Here is a 12915-nt window from a genome sequence, read left to right on the forward strand (position 1 = left end):
GCCCAGAACCCAGCGTCTTACTGGGCCTGGTTTCTCCAGGGGTCTCTAGGTTCCATATTTTGGCTATTACAAATTGTGCTGCTATGAACATAGGTATGCATATGTTGCTATAGTTCTCTGAATTCAATACTTTTGGAAAAATACCCAGGAGTGGTAGAGCTGGATATTATGGTGGATCTAATCCTAGCTTTCTTAAAAATATCCACACAGATCTCCATAGAGGCTGAACTAGTTTGTACTCCCACCAACAGTGTAAAAGAGTTCCTCTTTCCCCACATCCTCGCCAGCATTTGTTGTTATTTGATCTCTTTATGCTTGCCACTCTGACTGGGGTTAGATGGAATGTCAGTGCAGTTTTGATTTGCATCTCCCTGATGGCAAGTGATGTAGAACATCTTTTCATGTATCTATTGGCCCTTTGTATCTCTTCTTTTGTGAAGTGTCTATTTAATTCATTTGCCCATTTCTTGATTGGGTTGTTTGTTTTGCTAGTGTAGACTATTTTGAGCTCTTTGTATATTCTGGATATTAGTCCCCTATTAGAGTGGTGGCTGGTAAAGATCTTTTCCCATTCTGTACGCTTCCTCTTTTAAGTTGTTGATGGTTTCCTTTGATGAGAAGAAACGTTTAAGTTTGATGTTATACCACTTGTTAATTCTTGCTTTAATTTCCTGAGCTTTGGAGGTTTTCTTAAGAAAGTTACTGCCTATGCCAATATTTTGTAGTGTTGAACCTATGCTTTCCTCTACTAACTTCACAGTCTAAGGTCTAATTTCTAAGTCTTTGATCCATCTTGAGTTGATTCCTGTGCATGGTGAGATATAGGGGTTTAGATTCATCTTTTTACAAATGGATAGCCAGTTCTCCCAGCACCATTTGTTGAAAAGTCTATCTTTTCTCCAGCGTATGAGTTTGGCCTCTTTGTCAATGATTAATTGACTGAAGATGTGTGGGTTTGTTTCTGTATCTTCTATTCTAATCCACTGGTCAGTATATCTGTTATTGTGCCAGTACCATGCTATTTTTACTACTATTGCTCTATAGTATAATTTGAAGTCTGGGATTGTGATGCCTCCTGCATGTTTCTTATTGCTGAGAATCACTTTGGCTATTCTAGGTCTTTTCTTTCTCCATATAAAGTTCATGATTGATTTTTCAGGGTCTCTGAAGAATATTGCTGGAATTTTAATGGGAATTGCATTGAATCTATAGATCAGTTTTGGCAGAATGGCCATTTTGATGATATTTATTCTGCCTATCCATGAGCACAGGAGATCTTTCCATCTTCCAAGGTCTTCTTCAATTTCTTTCTTTAATGTTTTATAGTTTTAGTTGTAGCGGTCTTTTACATCTTGGGTTAGGTTTATTCCTAGTTATTTTATTGGTTTTGAGGTTATAGTGAATGGAATTGTTTTCTTTGTTTTTTTCATTGTGGATTCATTGTTGGTATAAAGTCACTGATTTCTTTAGGTTGATTTTGTATCCTGCGACTTTTCTGAATTTGTCAATCAGCTCCAGAAGTCTTTTGGTTGAGTTCTTTGGGTCTTCCAGATAAAGGATCATGTCATCTGCAAATAAGGATAATTTTAATTCCTCTCTTGCTATGTGAATTTCTTTGATTTCCTTCTCTTGCCTTATTACTACAACAAGCATCTCAAGGACTATATTGAAAATGAGTGGTAATAGTGGGCATCCTTGTCTTGTTCCTGAATTTAGAGGAAATTCTTGCAGTATTTCCCCATTCAATATAATGTTGGCTTTGGTTGGTTTTACAGTATATTGCCTTAATGATGTTGAAGTACATTCCTTATATCCTAATTTTCTGCAGTGTTTTGAACATAAATAGGTGTTGGATTTTGTTGAATGCTTTTTCAGCATCTATTTCTATGATTATGTGGTTTTTGTTTTTTGTTCTATTTATGTGGTGGATAACATGTATTGATTTGTGTATGTTGAACCAGCCTTGTTTTTCTGGGATGAACCCAACTTGGTCATGATGTATTAATCTCTTGATATAGTTTTGAATGCGTATAGCTAGTATTTTGTTTAGAATGTTTGCATCTATGTTCATTAAGGATATTGGTCTGTAATTTTCCTTTCTTGAAGTATCTTTATTTGGTTTGGGGTTTAATGTGATACTGGCCTCATAGAAGGAATTTGGGAGAGTTCCATCTCTTTCAATTTCTCGGAACAAGTTATGAAGTATTGGTATTAATTGTTCAATGAAGGTTTTGTAGAATTCAGCTGAAAGCCCATCTGGGCCTGGGCTTTTTTTGTTGGAAGTATTTTTATTGCTGTTTCTATTTCTTTGGTTGCTATTGGTTGGTTTAGGCTTGCTATATCCTCTTGGCTGAGTGTAAGAAGGTTAACTGTGCTTAGAAATCTATCAATTTCTTCCATGTTTTCAAGTCTATTGGAGTAAAAATTTTTAAAGTAGTTTCTGATACTCTTTTGAATTTCTTCACTATCTGTGGTGATATCTCCTTTTTTATTTCTAATTTTGATAATTTAGTTGATTCTCTTTTTCTTTTGGTTAGGTTGGCCAGGGGTTTATCAATTTTATTGTTCTTCTCAAAGAACCAACTTTTTGTTTTATTGATTTTTTGAATTGTTTTTCATTCTCTATTTCATTTATTTCTGCTCTAATTTAATAATTTCTTGCCTTCTGCTGACTTTGGGAATAGACTGTTGCAGACTTTCTAGGTCCTAGAGTTGTGTCATCAGGTTCTTTACTTGGTTGTTCTCTGTCCTTCCTTTGTGGGCACTCAATTCAATAAACTTTTTTCTTAATACTGCCTTCATAGTATCCCATAGATTTTGGTAGGTTGTGTCTATGTTTTCATTAATTCTCATAAATTTCTTTATTTCTTCCCTAATTTCTGCTCTTATCCATTCATCATTCAATGGTATATCATTCAATTTCCATGTATTTGAATAATTTCCTGTGGTTGATTTCTACTTTTATTCCATTATGGTCTGAAAAGATGCAAGGAATTATATTACATCTTTTCAATTTGCTGGCACTTTCTTTGTGTCCCAGTATGTGGTCTATTTTGGAGAAGGTTCCATGGGCTGCTGAGAAATATGTGTATTCTGTAGTTCCTGGCTGAAATATTCTGTAAATGTGTATTAGGTTCATTTGGTTTATGGTTTTTTTTAGTTCTAAATAGTCTTTACTCATCTTTTGCCTTGAAAATCGATCCAGTGGTGTGAAAGGCATATTAACGTTTCCCAGAATTATTGTATTTGGGTCTGTTTGGGATCTGATGTCCAGAAGGTTTTGTTTTACAAATGTGGTTGCACCCACATTTGTGGCATAAATATTTACTATGATTTTATCTTCTTGGTGTATTGTTCCTTTTAGTAAAAGGAGGTGCCCTGATTTGTCTCTTCCTATGTGTTTTAGTTTAAAGTCTCTTTTGATGGATATCAGGGTTGCTACCCCTGGTCTTTTTTGGTCTCCAGTACCATGATATATCTTTTTCCATCCTTTCACTTTCAGTCTGTGAATATCTTTGGCTGTAAGGTGAGTTTCTTGCAGACAACATATATTTGGATTTTGTTTCTTAATCCACATTGCCAGTCTATGTCTTTTGATTGGTGAGTTAAGTTCTTTGACATTAAGAGATATTATTGAAATTTGATTTTTGTTTTCTTCCATTTTATGTTCTGTCTACTATTGGATGGATTGGTCTTTCTTCTTTACTTAAATGGCCCACTTATTGACTTCCTCTCTTATCTGGTTCTGGAGTCTGCTTCTTTTTTCTTCTTTATGGTTTATTTCTTTAAGAATTTTCTTTAGTGTAGGTTTTGAATTCATTAATTTTTTAAGATTCTGTTTATCCTGAAACACTTTTTTCCCCATTGATTTTGAATAGTAGTTTTGCTGCATAAATAAACTTTGGTTGGAAGTTACTTTCTTCCAGGGTCTGAATCACATTGTACCAGTCTCTCCTAGCATTCATGACCTGGATTGTATAGTCTGGGATGATTCTTATTGTTTTGCCTCGATATGTCACCCATCCTTTTGTTCTCACTGCTTTTAATATTCTTTCCTTGGCCTCTATGTTGTTAATTTTGGTTTTTATGTGACGTGGGGTGGTCCTTCTTTGGTCCTGTCTCGATGGAGTTCGGTATGCCTCCTGGACATGAAGATTCATGTGTCTTTCCATGTTTGCAAAATTCTCTGAAATTATTTCTTTGAAGAGATTATGGATGCCCTTGGTCTCTACCTCTATCCCTTCTTCAATGCCTATTATCTGTAAGCTAGGGCACTTTATATTATCCCATATTTGCTGGATGTTTAGGTTTTGTTGCTGTAAAGATTTCTGTATATCGCTGACCATGTTTTTGGTTTTGGATGTACTATCTTCTAACATTGATATTCTGTTTTCCATTTCATCTAATCTTCCAGAATTTCTTTCTATTACTGTCTTCATTTCACGTATTGACTCTTTCATGTCATTCCAGACCTCTTTCTGATTCTTTCTTAGTGTTTCTATCTCATCTTTCATCTCTGCTAGGCTTGTTTTATATCCTTTCATCATATTGTAGATCAAGATTCAGAACTCCCCTTCTTGCATTTCTTGAAGGTTGTATTCGTGACTTCTGTCGTTTCTCCACTTTTCTTGGTTCTCATATTTTCACCGTTCTCAGGCCTGTTCTTCTGTTGTCTTCCCATTGAAGTGGTATGGATTGGGTGATGGTGGAGTAGCTGGCAGCCCAATCAGAAGCACTGACGAGCTGGTAGTTCTTCCATATCTGGTTCTCCGGCAGCTGTAGGTCTGGCACAGAGGTGACTCCTGGGTCTCGGTGATTCCTGGGTCTCTGAATGATCTTTAGAATTTTGTTGCCATGTTGGTGTAAGTCAGGTCCCGGGGCTATGGTTTGGGGTGGAGCTCTGCTGGTGCTGGGAAGGGGCTGTGCTGGAGCCTGGGACTGCAGCCTCTGTGAAGGTGCTCAGCTGATGTTGGGCAAGGGTTATGCTGGAGCCTGGTGCTGCAGCCTCTGTGAAGGTGTTCCGCTGGTGCTGGGTGGGGGATGTGCTGGAGCCTGGTGCTGCAGCTTCTTAGAAGCTGCTGGATGGTGCTGGGCCCTGCCTGGGCTGGTGCTGGGCCTGGGATGGGCTGGGGCCAGAGATGCTAGCAGACCAGGGGGCTCTGGAAGGAGCAGAGCCCGAGCCTTGGGGCCCGTGGCTCTAGGTCCGTCGCAGAGGTGACTCCTGGTATCTGTGATTCCTGGGTCTCTGAAGGAGCTTTTGGATTTTGTTGCCACGTTGGTGTAAGTCAGGTCCTGGTGTAAGGTTTGGTCTGGAGTTATGCTGATGCTGGGCGGTGACTGTGCTGGAGCCTGGGGCTGCAGCCTTTGTGAAGGTACTCAGCTGTTTCTGGGTGGGGGCTGTGCTGGAGCCTGGTGCTGCAGCCTCTGAGAAGCTGCTTGCTGGTGCTTTGCCCTGGCTGGGCTGGGCTGGGGCCAGAGATGGTAGCAGCTCATGGGGCTCTTGAAGGAGCGGAGCCCAAGCCTCCGGACCTCGGGGCGGCTTACTGGCGGCTGTAGGTCTGGCACAGAGGTGACTCCTGGGTCTCGGTGATTCCTGGGTCTCCGCAATAGTTATTAATTTAAAAAGATGCATTAGAAAACACTATAGTTCTTTATACTCCTGATTTCACCAATGATATTTATTACTTAGAACACAGCTTACACAAAGACACAAAAGAGCTATATCTTAATTTTCAAAAGGTTTTAAATGATTATTTTATTGATAAGTTTTTTTACCCTCATTTAAATTTTGTAGAATGTAAATTTTCTTTCCTCCATCATAATGTGAACAGGAAATTTGTCCATTTTTTTTCACTGTTATATCCTCAGAATCTAGAATGGTGCCTTGCCTGCAGTAAGTGATAATTTATTTTTTGTTGGTTGAATGAATTTCAGACTCAAGAGGATATTTTAACCCTAGAAACAAATGTTATAGGATTTGGAATATGCCAATTTGTCATTAATTCAAAAGAAGCAGCTATTTATTCATTGAGCAAACATGCAGTATCTACCATGCAGCAGGCATTCTTAACATGAAGGATATAATGGTGATGAGACAAAACATGATATATTTTTTCAAATAACTCATTTTGCATAAAATAACCACAAACAGACCAGAAAATAAAATTAATGAAGGCTCTAAGTGGTCTATCAGGTGAAAGTAAAGGTTCAATGAGAGGAATGGGGGGCATTTCAAGTAGATTTCAGGGCAAAGAAAATATAAACTCAATCTAAAAGATGAATGCCAGTTAATTCAGAAAAAACACTTTATGATTAATTAAATACTGCAGGAATACCTCAGAGCCAAACCTAGGAAAAGATAAAATAGATAAAAGTCTTTCTCTTCCCCAACCATTTTTCAATGAGTGTCTGACAGATTTCTATTTTCTGTTCTGTATCCGAAGGGCCTTGCTCCCAACTGAGCTTTATAACAGTAATGGCTGATAAAAATTTCAGGCATGTCTCCTTCCAGAGGTACTTAAGAATGTCTATAATTACCCAGTCTTTGTATCCTTTCAACTGTAAAAAGGAATTTGACATAATGTATTAATAATTAACATTGGTATCATTCTTTAGAGAGCCTATTGCCATAGTCCGCTTGTTTTTGTAAATAAAATTTTATTGACAAATAGTGAAATTGATTGCTTTTCATATTGTCTGTATCCCCTTTTGGCCTACAGTAGCAAATCTGTGTAGTTGAAAAACACATATAGAACTAAATTTCAAGGGATATAATGTACAGCAAGGTGATTAAAGCTACTGATGATATATTCTTGAAAAATTTATAATTAGTAAATATGACCATTGCATTACAAACACATAGACACACACACACACAAACACACAATACATGCACACACTTTATTGTTTTTTTTACCAGTAGAAAGATCTTTTATTACTATTTTTTGTTGTAGTTTTGCTTTATTTTTCATTTTTATTTTTATTTTTATTTTTATTTTTTTATCATTTTATTTTATTTTATTTTATTTTTTTATAACAATTTTTATTGAACATAAATAGTATACATTTACACTATATTTGGTGCCCTCCCCCCCCGCCCCCATTTCCCCCCCCCCCACCAATGGTTGTCCAGGTTAACCATGTCTTATTCATAATTTTACACATGTTCAAGTGTAGACCCTTATTAATCAAGACCGGCCTTCCTCCTCTCCTATCTTACCATCCAGACTTAGCTAGTATTTCCCCTTCAATATCTGGAGTCCCTCTGGTATTCTTTGTGTTTCCTAGTTTGGGCATATTAGAGGAAACATATGTGTCTTCTTCTTCTGTGCTTGGCTGATCTCACTTAACATAATGTTCTCCAGGGCTTTCCATCTTCTTTCAAATGATATAATTTTGTTCTTCTTTATGGCTGAATAGAATTCCATTGTGTGTATTTCCCATAGTTTTGCTATCCATTCATCTGTTGATGGTGATCTGGGTTGGTTCCATATTTTGGCTATTACAAATTGTGCTGCTATGAACATAGGTATGCATATGTTGCTGTAGTTCTCTGAATTCAACTCCTTTGGAAAGATACCCAGGAGTGGTATAGCTGGATCATATGGTGGATCTATTCCCACCTTTCTTAGGAATCTCCACACAGATCTCCATAGTGGTTGAACTAGTTTGCATTCCCACCAACAGTGTAAAAGAGTTCCTCTTTCCCCACATCCTTGCCAGCATTTGTTGTTATTTGATTTCTTTATGCTTGCTACTCTGACTGGGGTTAGATGGAATCTCAGTGTAGTTTTGATTTGCATCTCCCTGATGGCCAGTGATGAAGAACATCTTTTCATGTATCTATTAGCCCTTTGTATCTCTTCTTTTGTGAAGTGTCTATTTAGTTCATTTGCCCATTTCTTGATTGGGTTGTTTGTTTTGCTAGTGTAGAGTCTTTTGAGCTCTTTGTATACTCTGGATATTAGCCCCCTATCAGAATGGTGGCTGGTAAAGATCCTTTCCCATTCTGTAGGCTTCCTCTTTAGGTTATTGATAGTTTCCTTTGATGAGAAGAAACTTTTTAGTTTGATGTTATCCCACTTGTTTATTCTTGCTTTAATTTCCTGAGCTTTGGAGGTTTTGTTGAGAAAGTTACTGCCTGTGCCAATATGTTGTAGTGTTGAACCTATGCTTTCCTCTACTAGCTTCACAGTCTCAGGTCTAATTTCTAAGTCTTTGATCCATCTTGAGTTGATTCCTGTGTTTGGTGAGATATAGGGGTTTAGATTCATCTTTTTACAAATGGTTAGCCAGTTCTCCCAGCACCACTTGTTGAAAAGGCTGTCTTTTCTCCAGCGTATGTGTTTGGCCCCTTTGTCAAAGATTAATTGACTAAAGATGTGTGGGTTTGTTTCTGTATCTTCTATTCTAATCCACTGGTCAGTATATCTGTTTTTGTGCCAGTACCATGCTGTTTTTACTACTATTGCTCTATAGTATAGTTTGAAGTCTGGGATTGTAATGCCTCCTGCGTGTTTCTTGTTATTGAGAATTGCTTTGCATGCACACACTTTAAAATAGCTTGATGTATACAGTAAAAAATTTAAAAATGAATGAGTGAATAAATAAATAAATAAGTTGTCTTTTATGGAACTTTACTGAAAAACTTTGCAACTTTTTTTGAGGTACTGGGGATGGAACCTAGGAGTATTCTCCTTCCAAACTACACCCCCAGCCCTATTTTTATTCTTTATTTTGAAATAGTGTTTCACTGAGTTTCAAAGGGCCTTACTAAGTAGCTGAGGCTTTCCACAAACCTTGATCCTCCTGTCTCAGTTTCCCCAAAGCTGAGATTACAAGCATATGCTACCACACCCTGATGTGACTCTTAAAATTGTTGTTTTAAAATTAAAAATATCTATCCATGCTCAGGGGCATACTCCTGGAATCCCAGCTACTCCAGAAGCTAAAGCATGAGGATTGCATGTTTAAGGCAATTACAGAAAACTTAGTTTGTGTCTCAAAATGAAAAGAGCTGGGGACATCTGACAATAGTAGAACATTTGTCTAAAGCCCTCAGTTCAATCCTTAGAAACAAAATTTTGATATAGGTTCCTTTGATTACAATTTTCTGCAGTGTTTTTAACATAAATGGGTTGGGTTTTGTCAAATGCTTTTCAACATCTATTGATATGATCATTCAGATTTTGTTCTCAGTTCTATTTATGTGGTGAATAATGTATATTGTTTTGTGTATGTTGAACCAGCCTTGCTTCTCCGGGATAAAACCAAATTGGTCTTGGTGTAGAATTCTCTTGATATGGCTTTGAATGCATATAGCAGTATTTTGATTATAATTTTTGCATCTATGTTCATTAAGGATATTGGTCTGTAATTTTCCTTTCTTTAGGTATCTATATTTGGTTTGGGGATTAATGTGATTCTGGCCTCATAGAAGGAGTTTGGAAGAATTCAGTCTCTTTCAGTTTCCTAGAACAAGTTGTGAAGTATTCAGAGATTTCTAGAAGATCAAATCAGGAAAATAATGGTAGAAATAATAGAGGTGTTTCGAAAAGAATTCAGAGAGAGCCAAAGAGAGAAAAAGGATGCAATCCATGAAGTAAAGGCCTCAATTCAAAGTACAAACAACCGATTAGACCACATGGAGAATAGAATCTCGCTCCTAGAAGATGATCATTCAAAAAATGAACACATACTTTCTAATTTAGAAAAAAAAAATCTGACAGCAGGAATCTGACATTGAAGAAATATGGGCCCATTTTAAGAGAGCTAAACTAAGAATAATTGGAATAGAGGAGAGAAAAGAAGGTGAAACCAAAGGGATTAACAATCTTTTCAAGGAAATAATAGCAGAAAATTTTCCATACATAGAGCAAGAGGTCGATACACAGGTCCAGGAAACTAATAGAATCCCCGTTAGAGAGGATCAGAGAAGAGGATCCCCATGCCACATAATTGTCAAAATGACCAATGTGGAAGCCAAGCAGAGAATCTTAAAGGCAAAAAAAACAAAGGGCCAAGTGACATTCAGAGGCAAACCAATTAGAATCACTCCAGACTTCCCAAACCAAGTCATGAGAGCCAGAAGGACTTGGAGTAACATATTCTAAACTCTGAAAGAAAACAACTTCCAGCCAAAAATTTCCTACCCAGCAAAACTTTCTATCAAATTAGATGGGTAAATAAGAAGCTTCCATGACAAACAGAAACTGAAGGAATTTATGTCTTCAAAACCAGCACTAGAGAAAATACTCAGAGATTAACCACAAAGAAGAAATAGGTAACACACACCAGAACCAGAGAAATAAGATTTTCCATCCAATAGACAACTAAGATTGGTTATCTGTGGAGATTCATTATTTATGTTAGTCTTTTACCTATCTCTAAATAGTATTGTTTGCCTTTATTGTTGTTAATTTTTAGGATTTCTAGTTGGAATATTAATATACTTTCAGGTATAGCATTTGGAAATATTTTATCCCATTCAATCAGTAACTTTTAACTCTGTTTACATTGTCTTTGGATATACAATATATATTTTTTTATTTTTTAGGGAGTTTGTTTACCCTTCTGTTGCCTGTGCCATTGAAATCATATCCAAGAAATCACTGCCAATTTCAATGTTGTGAGGTTTTATGACCCAGATTTTCTTCTAAAAGTTTATATTATTAAGATTTATATTTAGGTCTTTTATCTATTTTGAGTTAATATTTGTATATGTGTTAGGTAAGGGTCCAATTTTATTATTTTTCATGTACTTATTATATTTCAACAATATTTAGTTAAAAGATTATTATTTCCTCCACCAAATATTCGTGGAAACCTTGTAAAATAACTTGACAATATATTGAAGAATTTATCTCTAGGCTTTTATTTAACTCCAATGATTTATATATCTACCTTTATAACAGTACTACACTGTTTCAATTATTGTAGCTTTATATGGTTTGAAATCAGAAAATATACATCTTCTAGCTTTGTTCTTTTTCAAGATTGTTTTGGGTATCTAGAGTCCATTTTCCATATCAGGATTGATTTTTTCTGAAAAATAAATTAATAAATGTATGATAGCTTCACCTAAAAAAAGAAAAGAAAAAAATATTCTCTTGTAAGAAAGAAAGCAAAAAGTATTGGGATTAGTTCTTCACTGAAGGTTTTGTAAAATTTAGCTGGAAACCCATCAGATCCTGAGCTTTTCTTTGATGGTAGAATTTTTATTACTGTTTCTATTTCTTTTGTTTGCTATTGGTTGGTTTAGGCTTACTATGTCCTCTTGGTTCAGTTTCAGTATGTGCTTAGAAATCTATCAATTTCTTCCATGTTTTCCAGTCTATAGGAGAATAAAATTTCAAAAAAGTATCTGATAATCCTTTGAATTTCCTCACTGGCTGTGGTGATGTCATATTTGTTATTTCTGATTTTAATAATTTGAGTTGACTCTCTATTTCCTTTGGTTAGGTTGGTCAGGGGTTTTTCAATCTTATTAATATTTTCTAAGAACCAGTTATATGTTTTGTTGATTATTTGAATTGTTTTTTGTTCTCTATTTCATTTATTTCTGCTCTGATTTTAATATTCACCACATAAATAGAACTTAGATAAAACACCACATGATCATATCAATATATGCTGAAAAAGCATTTGAAAATCCAATACCAATTTTTTAAAAACTCTGAAGATAATTGAAATAGAAGGAATGAATTTCAACATCATTACGGCAATATATAATAAACCCAAAGCCAACATCATTTTGAATTGGGAAAATTGCAATAATTTCCTCTAAATTCAAGAGCAAGACAAGGATGCCCACTATCACCACTCCTTTTTAATATAGTCTTTGAGACTTTTGCCACAGCAATAAGACAAGAGAAGAAAATTAAAGGAATACAAATAGGAAGAGAGGAATTAAAACTATATTTATTTGCAGATGAAATAATCCTTTAACTAGACGACCCAAATAACTCAACCAAAAGAATTCTGGAGCTGCATAACTAATTCAGCAAAGTTGCAGGATACAAAATCAACCTAAAGAAATCAGTTGCTTTTATTTATGCCAACAATGAAAGAAATAAAGAAAACAATTCCATTCACTATAACTTCTAAACCAATAAAATATCTATGTATAAACTTAACCAAAGACGTAAAAGATCTCTACAAAGAAAACTATATAACATTAAAGAAAGAAATTAAAGAGCTGGGAAGATGGAAAGATCTCCCATGCTCATGGATAGGCAGAAAAAATATCATCAAAATGGCCATTCTGCCAAAAGTGATCTATAGATTCAATGCAATTCCTATTAAAAGGCATTCTTCATACACCTAGAAAAACAAGGCATGAATTTTATATGGACAATGAAAAGGCCCAGAATATCCAAAGCAATCCTCAGCTATAAGAAGCAGGCAGGAGACATCACAATCCAGGACCTCAAAATATACAATAGAGGAATAGTAATAAAAACAGCATGGTATTGGCATAAAAACAGGTATAGTGACCAGTAGAATAGAATATAAGATACAGAAACAAACCCACACAGCTATAGTCAATTGATCTTTGACAAAGGGGCCAAACTCATACTCTGGAGAAGACACGCTTTTCAACAAATGGTGCTGGGAGAACTATCTATACATTTTTAGAAAGTTGGATCTGAATCCTTACATCTCACCAAGCACAGGAATCATCTTGAGATGTATCAAAGACTTAGAAATGAGACCAGAAACTGGGAACTTTTTAGAGGAAGGCATAGGCTCAATACTCCAACATATAGGCACAGGCAATAACTTTCTCAACAAGACCTCTAAATTTCAGGAAATTAAAGCAATAATTAACAAGCAGGATGACATCAAGCTAAATCAGTTTTTTTTTTATCATCAAAGGAAACCACCAAGAACCTAAAGAGAAAGACTACAGAATGG

The sequence above is a fragment of the Muscardinus avellanarius genome (assembly GCF_963383645.1).
Source record: "Muscardinus avellanarius genome assembly, chromosome: X".
Classification (NCBI taxonomy): Eukaryota; Metazoa; Chordata; class Mammalia; order Rodentia; family Gliridae; genus Muscardinus; species Muscardinus avellanarius.